The sequence below is a fragment of the Ictalurus punctatus genome, chromosome 4 (assembly GCF_001660625.3).
Source record: "Ictalurus punctatus breed USDA103 chromosome 4, Coco_2.0, whole genome shotgun sequence".
Classification (NCBI taxonomy): Eukaryota; Metazoa; Chordata; class Actinopteri; order Siluriformes; family Ictaluridae; genus Ictalurus; species Ictalurus punctatus.
Genome location: NC_071284.1, coordinates 35,994,761 through 36,013,876, shown reverse-complemented (window position 1 = coordinate 36,013,876; position 19,116 = coordinate 35,994,761). Strand labels below are relative to the sequence as shown.

Here is a 19,116-nt window from a genome sequence, read left to right as displayed (position 1 = left end):
CCCAGAAAGTGTGCACTATTCCCCGTGTTGAAACGGGAGCAAATCGTAACGCACTTCCTGGATTCTCTCGCTCATTCCTTTTTTTTCTTTTCTTTTTTTAAAGGGATAGGAAAATTTTTGAGATTTTGAGAAAAGATAGAGAGGAAATGAAGCATCTTTTTGTTTCTTTACACAAACAACCGACATGCCGTCTTTTGCTGAAGATAATAAGGCTGACGGCGGGGTTCACAAGTGCCATATTTATATCACGCGATGCGCTTAATTGCCATGTCACCTGATTATGGCAGGCCCATAAATAGAGGCATGATTTTACACAATCTTCAGATGCCGGGTGCGCGCGAGAGGCGCTCACATAGTGTTATGCTAAATGCAACGTCGAAGTTCCCTTTGAAAGGGAACAGTATAATCACTCAGGCATAGTCTATGCTATCACCGCTAAATTGGAAAATTCCAAAATCATATTTTTAATTCATTAATTCAACAAAATGACAATGACCCAGGTGGTTGGGGTCAGACAGAGGTTCCATGGCTTATGAGCAATTTATTGCTGTTTTCACCTTTCATTATGGACAGAAAACTTTTGGGAAAAGGACTGAAAGCATGAGTGTGTTTAATGTGTGTTATGCTCAGTCCCACAGGGTTGCTGAAACATAGAATGCATAGCCAGTGGTAAATGGTGTGCACTTATATAGCGACTTTTAACATTAGTGGTTCTACAAAGCGCTTTACACTGTTTCTTATTCACCCATTCACACACACACACACACACACACAGACACACACACACACACACACACACACACCAATAACAGCAGAGTTGCCATGCAAGGTGCTAGCCTGCCATTGGGCTTCAATTCAATTCAATTAAATTTTATTTGTATAGCGCTTTTTACAATGGACATTGTCTCAAAGCAGCTTTACAGAAATATATAAACACAGGATACAGATTTTAAATGATCCCAATTGAGTGAGCCGGTGGCAACGGCTTGGTGAGGAAAAACTCCCTAAGATGTTAAGAGGAAGAAACCTTGAGAGAAACCACACTCAGAAGGGAACCCATTCTCATCTGTAAAGTAATTTGACCCAGAGGTAGCATATATAAAGTAAAAAGCAGTGGGCCTAAAACAGAACCTTGTGGAACACCAAATTTCACCTTGGTATGCATGGAGAAGTCTCCATTTACATCTACGTACTGATAACGATCGGTCAAATAAGACCTGAGGCAGGAGAGGGCCGTTCCCATAATGCCAACAACATTTTCTAGTCCATTAAGGGGAATAATATGATCTATAGTATCAAAAGCTGCAAAAAGGTCAAGTAATACAAGCAATGAGACACAACCCTGATCAGAGGTCAGTAGTAGGTCATTTACTACTTTAACCAATGCTGTCTCTGTGCTATGATGAGGTCTAAATCCTGACTGATGCATTTCATGAATGGTGTTCTACGTAAGTATGAGCATAGTTGCTGTGTACAACCATTTCTAATATCTTGGAGAAAAAGGGTTCAGTGTCTTGCCCAAGGACACTTGGCATTGAGGCATGTGAGTCGGGGATCGAACCGCCAACCCTGCGATTAGTGGACAACCCGCTCTACCACCTGAGCCACAGCTGTCCATCTCACTGTCATTGAGTGTGTCCAGTTGTCCAATTGTAAAATAATTAGTCCCAAATGCACTGTGCAGAGAGAAATTACGCTGTTGAAGGTTCTAATTCAAAATGGGACTGAAAATAAAGAAATAAAGAGAGAGGGACAGGGAGAGAGAGAGATGAAACAATGAGAGAGGTGAATAAGATAGAGACAAAGAGAGGGATAGAGTGGGTTGTTGTGAAAGTAGAACGATGGAGACAGAAACAGAGGAATAAGGGAAGTTGGATAGAATGAGAGTTTGAAAGGGAGGGAAAAGAGTAACAGAGTGGGAAGAAAGAGATGGACAGACACACACATACACACATCTCAACAATATGAGAAAATATGCAAATGTGAAGGGCAGGAATTAATTAACGATCATGTCGGCATAAAATCCATGCAGTGTGTGTGTGTGTGTGTGTGTGTGTGTGTGTGTGTGCGCAGCATAAAATCAGAGTTTGTGCTGATAAGGTGCTCATTAGAGAAGGACACACTCCAGAAATCTGGTTCATTAAATAAAACCTCCGTGTTAAATAAGATAATTCACACACACACACACACAGACACGCACAGACACACACACGCACACACAGAGTGTGTGAGAGAGAGAGAGCCCTGCCGTTATCTCTGTGAGGTGTAAAACAAAAGACTAAATGTCCCCACAGTGATGTGACTGAGACGGATTTGACCTTGTGATGACCTTCAGCTTTTATTTAAAACACAACTGAAAGATTTCCTTCTGATACCACACATTATAGAGGTAGCATTAATCAACTACAGTAACACACACACCGATAGAAAATAACCCAAATGTGTGTGTGTGTGTGTGTGTGTGTGTGTGTGTGTGTGTGTGTGTGTGTGTGTGTGTGTGTGTGCACGTTATCAGCAGAGACACACTTTCGATTTGTTTGTTTCTGCTAATTTGCTAGAGCAAATTCTATTCACTGGCTGGAATTCCCCCAGTGCACTGTGGGTAATGAGATTATCCTGATGAACAGCAAACATTGGTAGGATGATAACCATCCACCCTCACTCTCTGTCTCACACCCTACTGTACAACTGTCTGCTGTCTCACTCGCTGTCTCACTCCATGCTATCCATGCCCATAAACCCTCCAGAACTGCTCCTTTGCCTAAGAGAAAAGCTATTTTAAAAAGGCTTGACTAAACAAATAGGTTTTCAGCCTAGACCTAAAGATGAGGCTGTATCTGATCTTGAACACTAATTCGAAGGCTGTTCCATAACTGCTGTAGCCTTCATCATTGTACGTACCAACAAGTAGCCTGTACCTTTGAAGCAGGTGTGGTGGATCATAAAAGACCAAAAGTTCACTCAGATAATTCGGTGTGAGACCATTCAGTGCTTTATAGTACTTATAGTATAGTACAGTTGGTTCTGATTGGCTGATAAGAGTACAATGTGTTCTGATATACTAAGAGCAGTACAGTGTGTTCTGATTGGATGAGTGCAGTACAGTGTGAGAGTTCCTATCGGCTGGGAACAGTACCCTACCATCTCTACTGTCTCACTCTCTGTCTCACTCCAATCTATTTCACTTATTTCATCCCCACTGTCTCACTCCTTATAATTTTGCTCTGTAAAACCTGATGTGTAAGTGTGCGGAGAAAGACCTCAATTTTTTGTAAGGTCAGTCAAAGGGCTGATGATGTCTGAAAAATTTGACACCTACAGACCTTCAATAATAGCCAACCAGCCCCAGGAACTGCCACACTTTGCTGTTAGTCCCGCCCATCTCAAGGATCTCAGGACAGCTCTCAGATGTTGTAAATCCTGCTGCCAATCATTACTTTAAATGATAATATAATCAAATGAGCAGTAGCATATGCATTGTGTGGGTGGAGTATTCTGTCCACAAGATTGAAACATTACTGAGGCTCCAAACAAACCATAACAAAGGGTGACAAATGGAGCAGAAAAGACCACTTCTCGAGATATTGGAGTCAAGGGAATCTGCCAATACCCTTGGTTAAATAAAGTATCAAATAAAAATTATCTGTGCCTATCCGATCATTTAGGCAGTTCATCAACAGAGCAGTTCATCACTGTGGGGCTCCTTGATTACTCCCATGTCAAGAATAGCCTTGAGTTCATCCTGAACCACATATTTTTGTGTTTGAGTAAACAATAGGGCGGCTGTGTAACACCACAACTGGAGGAGTCTCAGTGTGGTGCTCTGTGAGGTCCGTGCAACTGGGTAGAGGTGAAAACATGTTGGAGAATTCCCCTTGCAACCTGGCAACCTGTGCTCTCTGGGGTCGTGAGAGGTGGTGTCCTCAGGGAATTCAGCCACACCTTTTAGACTTACCTCTGGTCCCAGCTCCTCCCTCTCAGGAAGCACCATTGTCAGAGCCACAGGAAACCACTGCCCCCACTCTATGCTTTTGTCCCTGAAAGTTAATAATGACTGGCACATACTTGTGAGACTCCCTGTAGCACACGCTTCCTAATTTTGACCTTCTCTATCTTACTTTCTCGCTATCTACCGTATTATTCCCCCTCTCTTTCAATCCCTACTGTCTGACTCTCCCTGTCTTACTCCCTACAGTCGCACCCTCCAGAGTAACATACCGTCTGTAACACTGCTGATTAAATAAATGAGTGCTTGAAGTTTATTATATTAGAAGTACAGATTGTGAGAAACTCAGTGAAGTGCAGTGTCATGTTTCTAATGCTGTTGTTTTTCTCGTTCTGTCCCTGAACGATTAATTACTATCTCTTAATGAGCTACAAGGCACAGACACAAATCACATCTTTACTCTATTTGGATTTGATCCGTGTTTATTTGATAAAATTGTCATGGCAACAGAGTCAAGGGGCATGACATGCAGGATAAAAACATCAGAGAATAAACATGAAAAACACAAAATTTTTGTACATACTTTTACATTTATAGTCTACAACCCCAGTTCCAAAAAAGTTGGGACAGTATGGAAAATGCTAATAAAAATAAAAAGGAGTGATGTGTAAATGTACTCTGACTTGTATTTAAACAAAAAATGTGTAAAGACGAGAGTATTTGCTGTTTTACCTAATCAACTGCATAGCTTTTTGAAGATAAACGTTTACTCTGAAATTGATGCATGCACCACATTCTAATAGTTGGGACAGGGGCAATTTACGATAGCGATGTGACAAGTTGAAATAAGAAGGTGATGTCAAACAGGTGAGGCAATCATCTAATCACAGTATATAATTTATAACATAAATTTTCTTTTGGACCCTCCAGAAAAGGCCTAGCCTTTCAAGAGAAAGGATGGGTCGAGGCTCGCTGATCTGCCAACAGATGCGTCAGCAAATAATCCAACACTTTGAGAACAACATTCCCCAAAGACAAATCGGTAGGATTTTGGGCATTTCACCTTCTACAGTGCACAATATTATTAAAATATTCAAGGAATCCGGTCAAATCTCGGTGCGTAAAGGGCAGAACCACTTCTGAATGCATGTTATCTCCGATCCCTCAGACTTCACTGTCCAGACATGGGCTCGGGAATACTTTGGTAAACCTTGGTCAGTCGACACCATTCACCGCTGCAACCACAGATGCAGGTTAAGGGTTTACTATTCAAAGCAGAAGCCTTACATCAACACTGTCCAGAAGCTCCGCCCACTTCTCTGGGCTCGGTCTCATCTGAGATGGACAGTAACACAGTGGTATCGTGTTTTTTGGTACGACGAGTCAACATTTCAAATAGTTTTTGGAGAAAACAGCCGTCGTGTTCGCTGAGCCAAAGTGGAAATGGACCATCCACCGTCTATCATGGTATGGGGGTGTGTCAGTGCCCATGGTATGGGGGTGTGTCAGTGCCCATGGTATGGGGGTGTGTCAGTGCCCATGGTATGGGGGTATGTCAGTGCCCATGGCATGAGTAACTTGCACATCTGTGAGGGCAGCATTAATGCAGAAAGATATGTACACATAGGTGTTGCTTCCTAATGATGCCATCTATTTTCTGAATTTCACCAGTCCCTTTTCTAGCAAAACTCCCTCAAAACATGATGCTGCCAACCCCATGTATCACAGTTAGGATGGTGTTCTTTGGATTAAAAGCTTCAGCCTTTTGCCTCCTTTGGTATGGTGAGACCATTGAGTGCTTTATAGGTTATTAGTAGTATAGTATTTTTCTGATTGGCTGAGAACAATATAGCGTGTTCTGATTGTGGGAAAGTAGTGCTGTGTGTTCTTATTGGCTGAGAGCAGTGTGTTCTGAGGGGTAAAAAAAAGTTTTTAAAAAAAGGTGTAAAAAGAAAATAGTGTGAGTTGTCTCATAGGTCTTACCTAGATTTGAGATCTACAAGTTATTAAACATAATCAGAGCAGAGAGTGTGACGGAGGATGCACACAACCAAAAAATCAATTTTCAGCCATTGCACTTCTGTGTGTGTGTGTGTTTGTGTGTGTGTGTGTGTGTGTGTGTGTGTGTGTGTGTGTGTGTTTTGGTGTTATGGGAAATGTTAAACGTTTCGGCTCGGCTGACTTTAAAAATCTCAAATTCCCACAACAGAAACAAAACCTGATGTTTATTTTCACATGTTACAGCGTTAACTCTCACCTTATACAATTCAAATAACTTTTTTAACAGTATCCTTTCCCTCTAATGCTATTTTAAATGTTCCCTCATTGACTTACTTTCATGACTTTGACAAGTGTATCTTTTGCACCTTAGATCACTTGAGTGCTCAGTGTGTCACAGGGCGCATTAAACTTGGTCATGTGTCACTGTATTTATGAGTGAACTTGAAGCTACCTTCTACCCCTGTCAAAAGAACAACACATGGTGTTGAGCTGGATTCATCACACAGGGTGGGATTTACATGGTAAACCCAGGAAAGCCTCTGGGATGCATATGAATGCCTTGAGAAAGTTCACACAAGGGAGAAATTTGGTGATGTCATGGAAAAAGACTTTTGAGTGGCCCCAAAGATATTCTGGCCCCAAAAGTGTTTTGTGCCTTAGGACAGAGATGAGACCATGCACAAGATCTGGTGAGCAAGTACAGGGAAGTGTTGATCTTTACCATAGATATTGTTCAGCAATTTAAGGAACACTTTGAAGAACTCCTTAAACCAATGGACATGCCACTGCTTCAGGAGTCAGCACCAGAAATCCCTGGTGTTTTAAAGTCTTCATAAAGGCTGCAAGAGTGGATGAGGTTTAGCCAGTGATGTTGAAGGCTCTGGACAATGATGGGGTCCTGTGGTTAAAACACCAGTTCGATGTGGCATGGAGATCTGGGGCAATGCCCTTGGACTGGCAAACTGGGATGGTGGCCCCTATTTCTTAAAAGGGGACCAGTGGGTGTGTTCCAATTATAGGGGAATCAGACTCACACTTCTCAGCCCAGAAAACAGGGGCAATTCCAGGATTTAAATTTTTTTTTTATTTATGGGGTGGCACAGGGGGGACCAAGAATCCTAATACAGGTGGTATTACATGAAAAGTGGCATTAACTTTTTTACCATGGTTAATAAGTTTTAACTAGGTAGTGGTATCTTGTGACCTGGTTGTGAATGTGAAAAGGAGGAAAATGCATAAAATGTTCATTTTCTAAGTTTCACCTGTTGCTGCATATAGATGGCTGCTGGTGTAGCTCTCACTGGCCCACAGGCTCACAGGCTGACTCTGACCGGTGCTGGCAGGTCCATGGCTGCTTGTTTGGTGGCCCTGCCTGGTGGAAGTTTGGCTCTGACCTGCACTGGACTGCACTGCATTTGTCTGCCCCTGACATTTTTTCTTCTTAAATAAACCTTGATTATCCTGCTGCAAATATGTGCAAACAGCACAATTCAGTACAGCAACTACTAAAAAAGGACAATAGGCACAGTACGAGACAGTGTAGCACCGACCAGTGCACAGTTTTAGTGTTGAAATACAACAAGTAATGCAAAAATATTAAAATATTATAAAAATGCCTAGTTCAGCCATGAAACTTTGTCGGAGCACTGATTGGCTCCCTCATTGCTGTGTAGCAGACTATCACCCATGCTTCTCCATCCATGTAACTAATTATAATCCTGACCAACTCACTGGCTATGGTTTCCATGCACTACTAAATTTCGTATTGTACCTCCTGCTTCCTCAGCACCACCACCTAGATCTGCCTTTTTTTTTTTTTTTTGGGGGGGGGGGGGGGGGGGTGTTCCTCATTCCTCTTTCCATGCCCTTTGCAGCAACAGTATGCTTTTCCTCTTTTCTATGTCTGTCAGAGCAAGTAGTCATACTCACTCAGCCGCAGCAGCATAGCAGATCTAGTCTACCTAACCAAACTAATTTCCATCCCCATCTATAAAAGCTCACGATTTCAAAAATAGACAAAAAGTTCTCATGGCTGAAATTCTGTGAATATGAACGTGACATGCTATGACATAGTATTCAGCAGATAAACTTATAACATAGCAGTTATTGTGGTAGCAGCCAAGTAGACAGTATAGTAGTGACAGGAAATTAAATACTATATTTTATAAATACAGAAACAGCAAAAATGCAGGTGGTCAATACAAAAATGTGCTAAAATTGCAAGAGTAGTGGGCTGGTGTTCAGTTGATCTTGGAGATAAAGAGGAGGTTTGATATTGGCCCATAGTTGGACACTTGACAAGGGTCCTCTCCATATGTTGACTCATCATTCTTGCCGATATGACCCAGCATTAGGGTTAGGGTCAGGGTCGTGTCATCGGTGAACTTGATTATGTGATTCGAGCTGTGCATTGCTCCGCAATCGTGAGTCAGCAGAGTGAACAGCAGTGGACTGAGTTTGTTTTTAGGCTAGCATGGACCCCCACCCTTTTGCTACACTTCTGCTTCCTTGTACACCGCTTACAACGTCCCCTCCCCCTAACACCGGCATGCCGAGGACTGGAGGCCTGGTCTCTGCAGCAAGCTGAGATCGCATAGCTTCTCCAGTATATCATCATGCAGGTTGGTTGTTGCATGATTTCTGTACTTTACAGTGTCTCTGTGTGGTAGACACGAACACCGGTTGTTCTGATGTCCATGTGCCATAAAAAATCAGTCTAAGAAACAACAACCATTTTGGATCCAAAGATGTCACTGCGTGCTACTGTTGTATCGCCATCTTAGATCAGTACTTCATGTCTACATATGTTTTGTGGATTTGGAGAAGGTCTATGTTTGTGTGCCTTGACGTTTGTTGTGGGAGGTACTGCAGCAGTATGGGGTACCTGGATCACTACTTTGTACAATCTTATCTCTGTATGAGTGCAATGAGAGTTTCATAAGCATTCTTGGAATTAAGCTGAACACTGTTTAAGGTGGGTGTTGAACTCCATCAAGGGTGCATCTTGTCTCCACTCCTGTTTGTGGTTTTCATGGACAGGACATCAAGATGCAGCCAAAGTTGGAGCAATGTCCAGTATAGGGGGCTAGAGATAACATGTTATTTACAGATGCACCATGTGAACCAGGGCTCTGGTGGAGAGAGATTATATCTTACAATCAGCTTGGAAACATCTGGATGTCCTCACAAACAAATGGATGCACAAATGAATGGACGGGTGGGCAGATGGGCACAGGGATGGACAGTAAATGTATTATTTTACTAAAATGCATTCTTATACTCAGGTGGTAGAGCGGGTTGTCCACTAATCGTAGGGTTGGCGGTTCGATTCCTGGCCCGCATGACTCCACATGCCTAAGTGTCTTTGGGCAAGACACTGAACCCCAAGTTGCTCTCGATGGCAAGTGAGCACCTTGCATGGCAGCTCTGCTACCATTGGTGTGTGTCTGTGTGTCTGTGTGTGTGTGTGTGAATGGGTGAATGAGACACAGTGTAAAGCGATTTGGATGAAAGCGCTATATAAATGCAGACCATTTACATGATATTTCACTCATATGACAGACACAGATCTTTAATAAATCAGGATCCAAGTACACAATTTATCACCTGCACCTTCATACAAGTCTCTCTGAAGGTGTGTAATGGTCCATCTTTTACTCTGTATAAAATATTGACTACATGTCCATCAGTGGAAAGGATAACCACTGTATATATCTATCTCTATATACGTCTGTCTCTCTCTCTTTCATACACTCATCCATATCTAATGAAACACATCAGCTGATTCTCTTTATCTGACAGGTTTCTGGACACCTCTCTCTCTCTCACACACACACACACACACACACACACACACACACACACACACACACATACACACACACACACAGTCAGCTAGGAACCACATGGCATCAATCTGTGGGTTTAGCATTCATTATCATTGGCATTATTTACCGAGATTCCTCATCACACACACACACACACACACACACACACACACACACACACACACACACACACACACACTGTTTTTCTTGTATCCCAAACAGCTCTTTTCACTTCCTTTTCTTTTTATATCTTTTTATGTTCTTGGTGTGTGTGTGTGTGTGTGTGTGTGTGTGTGTGTGTGTGTGTGTGTGTGTGTGTGTATGTGTCTCTAATTAGTGCATCTACATAATAACAGTTACAGACAGGAGCAGTGTGTTCTCCAGCCAGAGAACCATCATGGCTAAATAAAAGGAACAATTCACACCTTCACCGGCTGAATTTCCCTAAAACCCTGTTCCCTCCTGTCTCAGTCCAATAGAAGGGAATACCTCTTCAATAACTAGAACCAGCCCACACAAGAACAAACAGGTTTATTTCTCTGTGATAACAGTAAAATAGTTCTTTAGTTTGTTCCCCTGGGAAACATTTCTATCTAGAACCCTTCTAAAGTAAATTCCAAGTAAAGCAGGTGTGACTGAAGCAGTGTATGTGTGACTGAAACGGTGTATCTGTGACTGAAGTGGTGGATCTGTGACTGCAACGGTGTATCTGTGACTGAAATGGTGTATGTGTGACTGAAGCAGTGTATCTGTGACTGAAGCAGTGTATCTGTGACTGAAGTGGTGTGTGTGACTGAAGTGGTATATGTGTGACTGAAGCGGTGTATCTGTGACTGAAGTGGTGTGTGTGACTGAAGTGGTATATGTGTGACTGAAGCGGTGTATGTGTGACTGAAGCGGTGTGACTGAAGTGGTGGATCTGTGACTGAAGCGGTGTGACTAAAGCAGTGTATCAGTGACTGAAGTGATGTGACTGAAGCGGTGTATGTGTGACTGAAACGGTGTATGTGTGACTGAAACGGTGTATCTGTGAGTGAAGCGGTGTATCTGTGACTGAAATGGTGTATCTGTGACTGAAACGGTGTATGTGTGACTGAGGCGGTGTATCTGTGACTGACGTGATGTGACTGAAGCAGTGGATCTGTGACTGAAGCGGTGTGACTGAAGCGGTGTATCTGTGACTGAAGCGGTGTATATGTGACTGAAGCGGTGGATCTGACTGAAGCGGTGTGACTGAAGCGGTGTATCTGTGACTGAAGCGGTGTGACTGAAGCGGTGGATCTGTGACTGAAGCGGTGTGACTAAAGCAGTGTATCTGTGACTGAAGTGATGACTACTTCAGTGACATGTACAATGCTTCATCATGTCTGTAACTGAAGCGGTGTGTATGTGACTGAAGCGGTGTATTTGACTGAATTAAATTCTATTTATATAGTGATTTTAACAATGGACATTATCACAAAGCAGCATTACAGAATTCCCGATATAAAATTTAAATGACATTTTTTATTTATCCCTAATGAGCTAGTCAGAGGTGACAGTAGCAATAAAAAAAAACTCCCTGAGACAACATTAGGAAGAATCTTTACTCAAAAGGGAACCCATCTTCACTACAATAGGTTGGACTATTGTAATGTCATGCTGTCTGGATGTTACAGTGAAGCAGAACCATTAGTAATATTTCCAATTTTAGCTATATTTCTGACATGAAAAAGGCTATCTTAATAATATTATGTGCATGAGCTTTGAATGATAGACTGCAATCAATAATCTCGCCAAGGTCTTTTACTGCTGCAGATGATGCAACTGAAAGGCCATCCTTACATAAACAGAAAGATTACTTCTAAATATTTAAATCTTGTCAGAATGAAGTAGAAGAAAGTTAATATTCAAGATTTCAAAATTGAAGAATTTTTTTGTCACATACACAGTTATATGTAGTATATAACTTGCAGTGAAATTAAAAAGTTACCCAGCATCCAGTGTCTAATGTCCTTGTAGAATCCTGGTGTGTATGGGTGGGAAAGAGAACTCAGGAGACAGGCAACTCGTGGCAAAGCTTCAGGCTCCTTTTATTTGATTTCCTTTTTATTGTGCTTTTCAGCATTTCAGCTCAGCATTTCACAAACACTGAGTTCTGCTCCTCTTTCTCTTTATCTCTTTCTCTCTCTTTCTCTTTCTCTCTCTCTCTCTCTCTCTCTTTCTCTCTCTCTCTTGCTCTCTCTCTCTCTTTCTCTCTGTCTCTCTCTCAGGTTCACAGCTGTCTAAAATTTAAACAAACAAAGTCAATTCGCCGTGATCACACACAGGTGAGAATCATCACACGTTACCTGCCAGTTCCACCTGCCTCCTGTCCATACACAGCTGACGCTCGACCATGCCCCTGTGCCATAGTTCATTACACATTCCTCAACTTTGTTAAGCTGGTGTCTGTCACCTGACTGCTGTGTGTCACTGTTGTGTACGGCATAGAGTACCGTGTTTCAAAAATTGTTCTCAGAGGTAGTATATTCATTTTATTCATATTTAGCATATATAGAGTAAAGAATGTAATATTTCATGAATGTTATTCCCATGCAGTATGAAAACTGCTGATCTGCAATCTTTTCTAGGATCTTGGAGATCACGGGCCAGTCTGATATTGGCCTATAATTAAATAGTTGACATGTGACTAGGTCAGTTTTTTAATCAGTGGTTTGATAAATGCTTGTTTAGGGATCTAGTACACAACTAATGTAAATTAGTTACATGAATACTGTCTCTTGTATTGAAGTAAAAGATTTGTGTTTATGTTGGGTTCTACATCTTTAACAGTTCTTTGTGTTGGGTTCTGCATCTGGTCTAAACATAGAGCTGTAGCTCAGCAACCTCAACATCACTCACATCACACACACTTCTGTTCTGTAAAACAACACACATTACACAGAGTTTCATCAGTTAAACTTACATTTCCTCTGTGAGTATTCCAGTCCTGCTGTGTGTGTGTGTGTGTGTGTGTGTGTGTGTGTGTGTGTGTGTGTGTGTGTGATTGATCACAATGTGAATGCTTTACAAAAGCTAATCTCAGGACAAATCAATGAAGCATCATCCTTGAAAACAAGCAAAAACAAAAAAGTGGGAGAGGGAAAAACAGAGAGAGATTTAAAATCCTTTAACACCAAACACTTTATTTCACAGCTGTGTAGTAATGAATGCTGATCAGAGCAAAAGTATATATGAATGACAAGTAACAAGTGCACATGATTAATCAGCTTCAGCTGTGTGGACACAAGCTCTGCACACTACTCCTTTATTTATACTGCATACATATATACATACGTAGCGAGGTGAAAAATAGTGTCCTTATTTAAATTGATTCATTCATAGATAAGTTATTAAACAGATTTAAAGGGTTAAAGATATTATGTGTGATGCTATACTACCTGTGTATTTGGGAGTGGATGAAAAAAAGGGTCAGTTTGAGTTGTTGTGTTAATGGACCTATCAGGAGGGGGTTACAGGTCACCGGAAGGTCGAGGAAAAAAAAATGCGAGAGAGGGGGAGGGGAGAGAAGCGCGTGCGTGTAGAAAAGATGTGTTAATTTGCTAGCTGCAGGTTTTTTCTTTCATTCAAGTACCATCACTGCAAGTGGTCGACCAGAGCACTATATGTAACTGTAGCGGTGTAATAAGCTATCAGTGGAGCGTATAACCTCGGAGAGACGTTATATTACCGTGGAAAGAGTATAACAGATAACAGCTAGCTGTTAAGACTTAGATACTAGTGCACATGTGGTTTTTGCTAAGAAGTTAGCGAACAGCCAACTGGAGGAGCAGAGACTGTGTTTGTCACGGAGAAAAGAGCTGTGGACTTCGCGGATGACTGTCTGTGTGTGAATCTTCTTCTTATCTTGCAATGACCCTGCGTGACTGTGACCCCATTGTTGATCAAGGTACCATTTTTTTGTTCTTGCCCTCGTGATGAAGCAGCCATTTTGTTTGAGGCTTCTACGCACTCCAGCTACATTCAGGCCTGCAACGGGGAACTTGGTACTAGTATTTTGTTTGTTTATGGGGTAATGTGGATTTTTTCTTGGTTGATCTGTGACGTTTAAAACTTATTAAGGGATTCTGAGAACTGTTTAGAATTTAAAACTGTAGTTGAATGTTTGATGACTGAACGTTCTTGTTAAATATTGTGTCTCTATTAGTAAAAAAAGGTTAAAGATTTAAGCATTGGTTTGATTACGAGTGAGTGGTTGGTATTTCTGTTTATAAATAGAAAAGAACTCAGGGTAGCTCCTTAAGTAAAAGGTAGTACACCAAAGGGGTGTTACACATATATACATATATACTCACATACAGATCTCTTTTACATAAAACACATCCATCCTATACAAAACAAAATCCCTCATAAAATTAAATGAAATTCTCTGTTAACACATTTTCAACAGAAAGGACAGTCCATATGTATATTGTTAGGTGAAGATGAACAGACTTGCAGTTAAATACTCATAATCAAGATCACTAATAATTATAGAATGTACAGTAAAATAGAATAATGTAAGTAACACTAAAAATATTAAGTATAATGCTCTCAGGATTATGGAACTAAAACACAGGAGTATCAGTGCTAATATGTTAATGTGTAAATGTAAGTCAGAGACATAGACATTGGCACTACCTCCACTACCAGGTTTTAAGTTTAAGGGGGCAATTAGTTTTTCACATGGTTGATAGGTGGAGGATAACTTTTTTGCATCAGTAAAAATAAATAGATAAAAACTGTATTGTGTGTTGCCTTTGTTTTATGTCGTATTTTGTTTGAAGATCTAAAACTATATAGTATGACATATACACAAAAACAGAAGAAATCAAGATGGGGCAAATACTTTTTCACATCACTGGGTTTAACAGGTGTAATTGGTGTATAAAAAATGTTATGGGTGTATATAATATAGAGGTGTATACAACAAATGTATAAAACATGTATAAGATAAGATAAGATAAGATAAGATAAGATAAGATGTACTTTTATTGGTCCCCCATAAGGGAAATTCAGATTGACACAGCAGCACAAGTAGGATGAGTAACATCAAAAAAAGAAAGAAAATAATTTCCATAAATACCTACACAATAAAAATAATAGAAACAACAAAAGAGATCTGTGTGTATGTACATATGCTAGAAGGTGTACCACAGGTCACACCCTTACTTTCTCACAATGTAACAGAATTAACACGGACTCTGACTCTGAAAGCTATGCTAACAGAAGTCATGCTAACAAATAGAGAGATAAGTGTACACAACTGCACAGATTTCAGTTTTTCACCATATAAGGAATACATAATATTAGAAAAATACTTCAAGATTCCTTTTTTACTTCTCTGACACAAAACAGGGTTTTCAGAAGAACCTGTAGCATTTTTAAACAGACTTGAAGAGAAGAGGTTCTTCTACAGAGATTTAAGGACATCACAGTTACTTACATTCAGAGGAAACAGGTGTGTTACAGTGCCATCTCTCCACTATGTTAATAACAGATCTGTGTGTGTGTGTCTGTGTGTGTCTGTGTATGTGTGTGTGTTATACTTGTGATTTATGGCCTTCTGTATGTAGGGCTTTTTTTCTTTCATTTTGACTTACAATTCATCAGAAAAGTAATAAAGCAGGAAGAATGACACACAATTTCAAATCATTCTCTTTTGATTAACTATGAGCATGAAAAACATCAGCACCTTAATTAGCCATGATGTCTGCAACATCTGCAAAACAACACACACACACACACACACACACACACACACACACACACACACACATTGTAATACACACAAAAACAAACTGCTGTGAAAATGATCCTTAATTACACTCAGCATTAGCAGCGTCACATTTGAACACTGCTGCGGCGTAAAACAAAGACATTAATGTTGAGAAAAATAAACATTTTATTAAAAACAACATGAACTGAAATAAGTAAGTAATAACACACTTTAGGTTGTGGTGTTATAGGAAAATAATCAACACAGTGGTTGTGTGATGAAGTGTTATGTGAAGAGTTACTTTTACAAACTGCTGACACTGGAGACTCCTTCCAGAATTTTAAAATAAATTTCTCCTTACAAATAATTTAACCACATCATTTATTGTTTACACACAATTCTATTTTAATCTGTTTATGCGGCATGTCTGCTGTACACGTCCCTGTGAACAAGCCGTTACTATAGCAACCATAACGCATCAGAACGACTGCATTAATAAAACCCTGCGCTATTGTCAGAGTCGCTGTTATAGAAAACTCATCAACGCCTTCAGATCCAAGAGTTCTACTGCTTTGTGGTATACACACAGGTAATAATTATAGGTTTTTTATTTACATAGTTTACTTATTTAGTTTTGAACCCCTCTGTTTATCCTTGATGTTTTTCACATATTTGTGTCATTTTAAATGCTGCCTTAGTTTGGCACTAACGCTAAGCTCAGCATTTAGCATAATATTTATTTAGAATGAAGTGTAGGTTTTCTTGCACAAGGCATCGAAGGATTGAGAAGTATTTATAGAGCTGAGATATAGAGATGTTTAGATTTTATTTATGTAAAGATTTTGAATGTAATTTTAAAGCTTTCTGTAAATTGTGCTTAACATTTAATCATTGACTACGTTTACATGGACAGCAGTAATCTAATTATTGACCTTACCCTGAGTAAGATAATAATGTGATTAAGGTGTTTACATGAGTCGCTTTTAGAATACTCCTGTCATGTTCCCGTTTTACATGTTTTAGAATATAATTAGATTAACAGCCCGCGTCATTACGTCACCGCGCTACGCCATCCGACGTCCCTAGAATTTCACGTATCAACATACAGTTCATCTTCGTTATGGGACCGTATACAGTTTTGGGTGTTTTTATTAATTTTTTTTACGAATGCTTTAAGTGCAGTTAATTATTTGTCATGCGGTACGTGCTATTAGACAACTGCTTGAAGCCGTGGGTGAGTCCCAAATTGCGTTCATAATGTGATTAAGGTGTTTACATGTCTGTAATACACGTCCATAATGCGACTAAAACAGGAATACTCCACCTGTCTTAATTCGATTATTGCTTAATTCGAGTATGACCTTAATTAGATTAAGGTAATTAATGTATGGTCTTAATCGGGTTAAGAGTGGATTATTGTTGTCCATGTAAACGCACTGATTGATTTTAACTACACTGTTCTTTCTCTTAAACACAATTTAACTGCCAGAACATTTACTAATAAATCTTCTAACTTTAAGTAATGTGTATAAAACAGAAACACAGTGAGGCGTGGAAATGAGTTACTGACAGAGAGAGTAAATAAAATCATCACCTCACTAATCACACACACACAAACACACACACAGACACAGACACACAGACATACACCCATACAGACACACACACACACACACACACACACACACACACACACACACGGGTTGTGATGTGCAGTGGGGGATGGGTGAGTGGTGAATACAGGGAGTTCTGGGGTGGAAGGTGACTCATGGATAATTATCAGATGTGGAAACTGCTGTAATTGACTTCCAGAGAGAGGAACATCTATTTATAACCACAAAACAATTTACTGAGGAAAATAATTAAAAACATTTTTTAAAAACCTCCATAACGGAAAATATGAACAGATTTCAGCTTTATTTATTCAAACTTGTGTTAATGGATGTGTTAGATGGCGTGTGTAATGAAACAGGAAGTTTTTATTTCATTAATTATCTGATAGCATTCACACACACACACACACTCACACACACAAAGTTCACTTCCTACAACTGTTTCATTTCAGTCCAAGATAAAAACTAAAACATTATTTATTTAATTGCACAGTAGCTATATGCTAACATGTTATAACTGTGATTAGCATCTATAAATGGTAATGGCACACTTATATAGCGCTTTACACTGTGTCTCATTCACCCACACACACATGGTAGCAGAGCTGCCATGCAAGGTAGTTAACTTGCCATCAGGAGCAACTTGGGGTTCAGTGTCTTGCCCAAGGACACTTTGGCATGTGGAGTCACATGGGCCAGGAATTGAACTGCCAACCCTACGATTAGTGGATTAGTGGACAACCCGCTCGACCACCTGAGCCACAGACACCCCTATCTTTACTGCTATGTTAGCGCAGATTAGCATGTTTACATTTACATTTATTCATTTAATAGATGTTTTTATCCAAAGCGACTTATAAATGTGGAAATACAAGCAAAGTTTACTGTTTACTGTAATGTTAGCTATGATTATCATGTTTACTGTAATCTTAGTGCGTATTAGCATGTTTACTGTAATGTTAACATGGATTAGCATGTTTACTGTAATGTTAGTGTGGATTAGCATGTTTACTGTAATGTTAGCGCATATTAGCATGTTTACTGTAATGTTAACATGGATTAGAATGTTTACTGTAATGTTAGTGCCTATTAGCATGTTTACTGTAATGCTAACACGGATTAGCATGTTTACTGTAATGTTAGCACGGATTGGCAGGTTTACTGTAATGTTAACGCAGATTAGCATGTTTACTGTAATGTTAGCATGTATTAGCATGTTTACTGTAATGTTAGCGTGGGTTAGCATGTTTACGGAAATGTTATCTGTGAGTAGCGTGCTAACAGTGATTAGCCTTTCTGCTAATAGAGTTATTTTTCTGATTTTTTCAGACACAATCTGATGTAAAACAATCTGCAGTCTTAGTAAAGAAACAAGATGTTCCAGATGACACTAATGTTTGGCTGATCGGAAATAATCAGCACCTGCACCACATTATCACATTATCAGTCAGGGAGGAAAATAAGATTTTACTAAAAGTAAAAGTTTTTATAATGTGTTCTGCTCATAACAGAGTGACTCAGCTAGTCAGGATGTGTGATGAACCAGAGACACACATTTTACCCAAACAAACAGGTAAAACACGTGAAATATTCTGTTTCGTTAGAGTTCTGTGTGATTGCTGATTTATCACGGAGAATAATCCTCTACACGGTGTAAAGTGTAATAATAAACTTTAATTACTTTAGAAAGCACAGAATACAGCAGAGAGCACAACACGCTGCCCCTGTGGAGCACTGAAAATGAATCTACTAATATTTATTTAAATTATAAAATAAACTATTCATTTAAATCTCTTGGATGTGTTTCTCCTGCAGCAGGACAAGCGGACACATGTGATGAATGAGTCAAGGCTAGCTTCAACAGCACACAGCAATATTAGCCGAATTAGCATAAAGTAATCACACCTAAGTAGTTAGATTCAGAGTCAGAGTCATACATTCCCCTTCCAGCATGTTCATCACATGAGAGGAAACCAGTGTGTGACTTTA

The 19,116-nt window shown here is 39.9% G+C and overlaps 2 long non-coding RNA genes across 3 annotated transcripts in view; both read left to right on the top strand.

Annotated features, from left to right (window-relative positions):
- Positions 1-13,329: 13,329 nt before the first annotated feature.
- LOC108264776 (uncharacterized) lies at positions 13,330-15,318 on the top strand. Its single transcript, XR_006982447.2, has 3 exons — positions 13,330-13,641; positions 13,743-13,802; positions 15,154-15,318. It is a non-coding gene; the product is annotated as an uncharacterized LOC108264776 (long non-coding RNA).
- Positions 15,319-15,906: 588 nt separating this feature from the next.
- LOC128629601 (uncharacterized) overlaps positions 15,907-19,116 on the top strand; it is a 3,371-nt gene continuing 161 nt past the window's right edge. The window contains exons 1-3 of one of the 2 annotated variants that reach the window (XR_008393962.1): positions 15,907-16,103; positions 18,457-18,700; positions 18,943-19,116. The exon at positions 18,943-19,116 is cut by the window's right edge and continues 161 nt beyond it. This is a non-coding gene — a long non-coding RNA (uncharacterized LOC128629601). The remainder of the gene's footprint in view (positions 16,104-18,456; positions 18,701-18,942) is intronic. The other variant, XR_008393961.1, reaches the window with a different exon arrangement.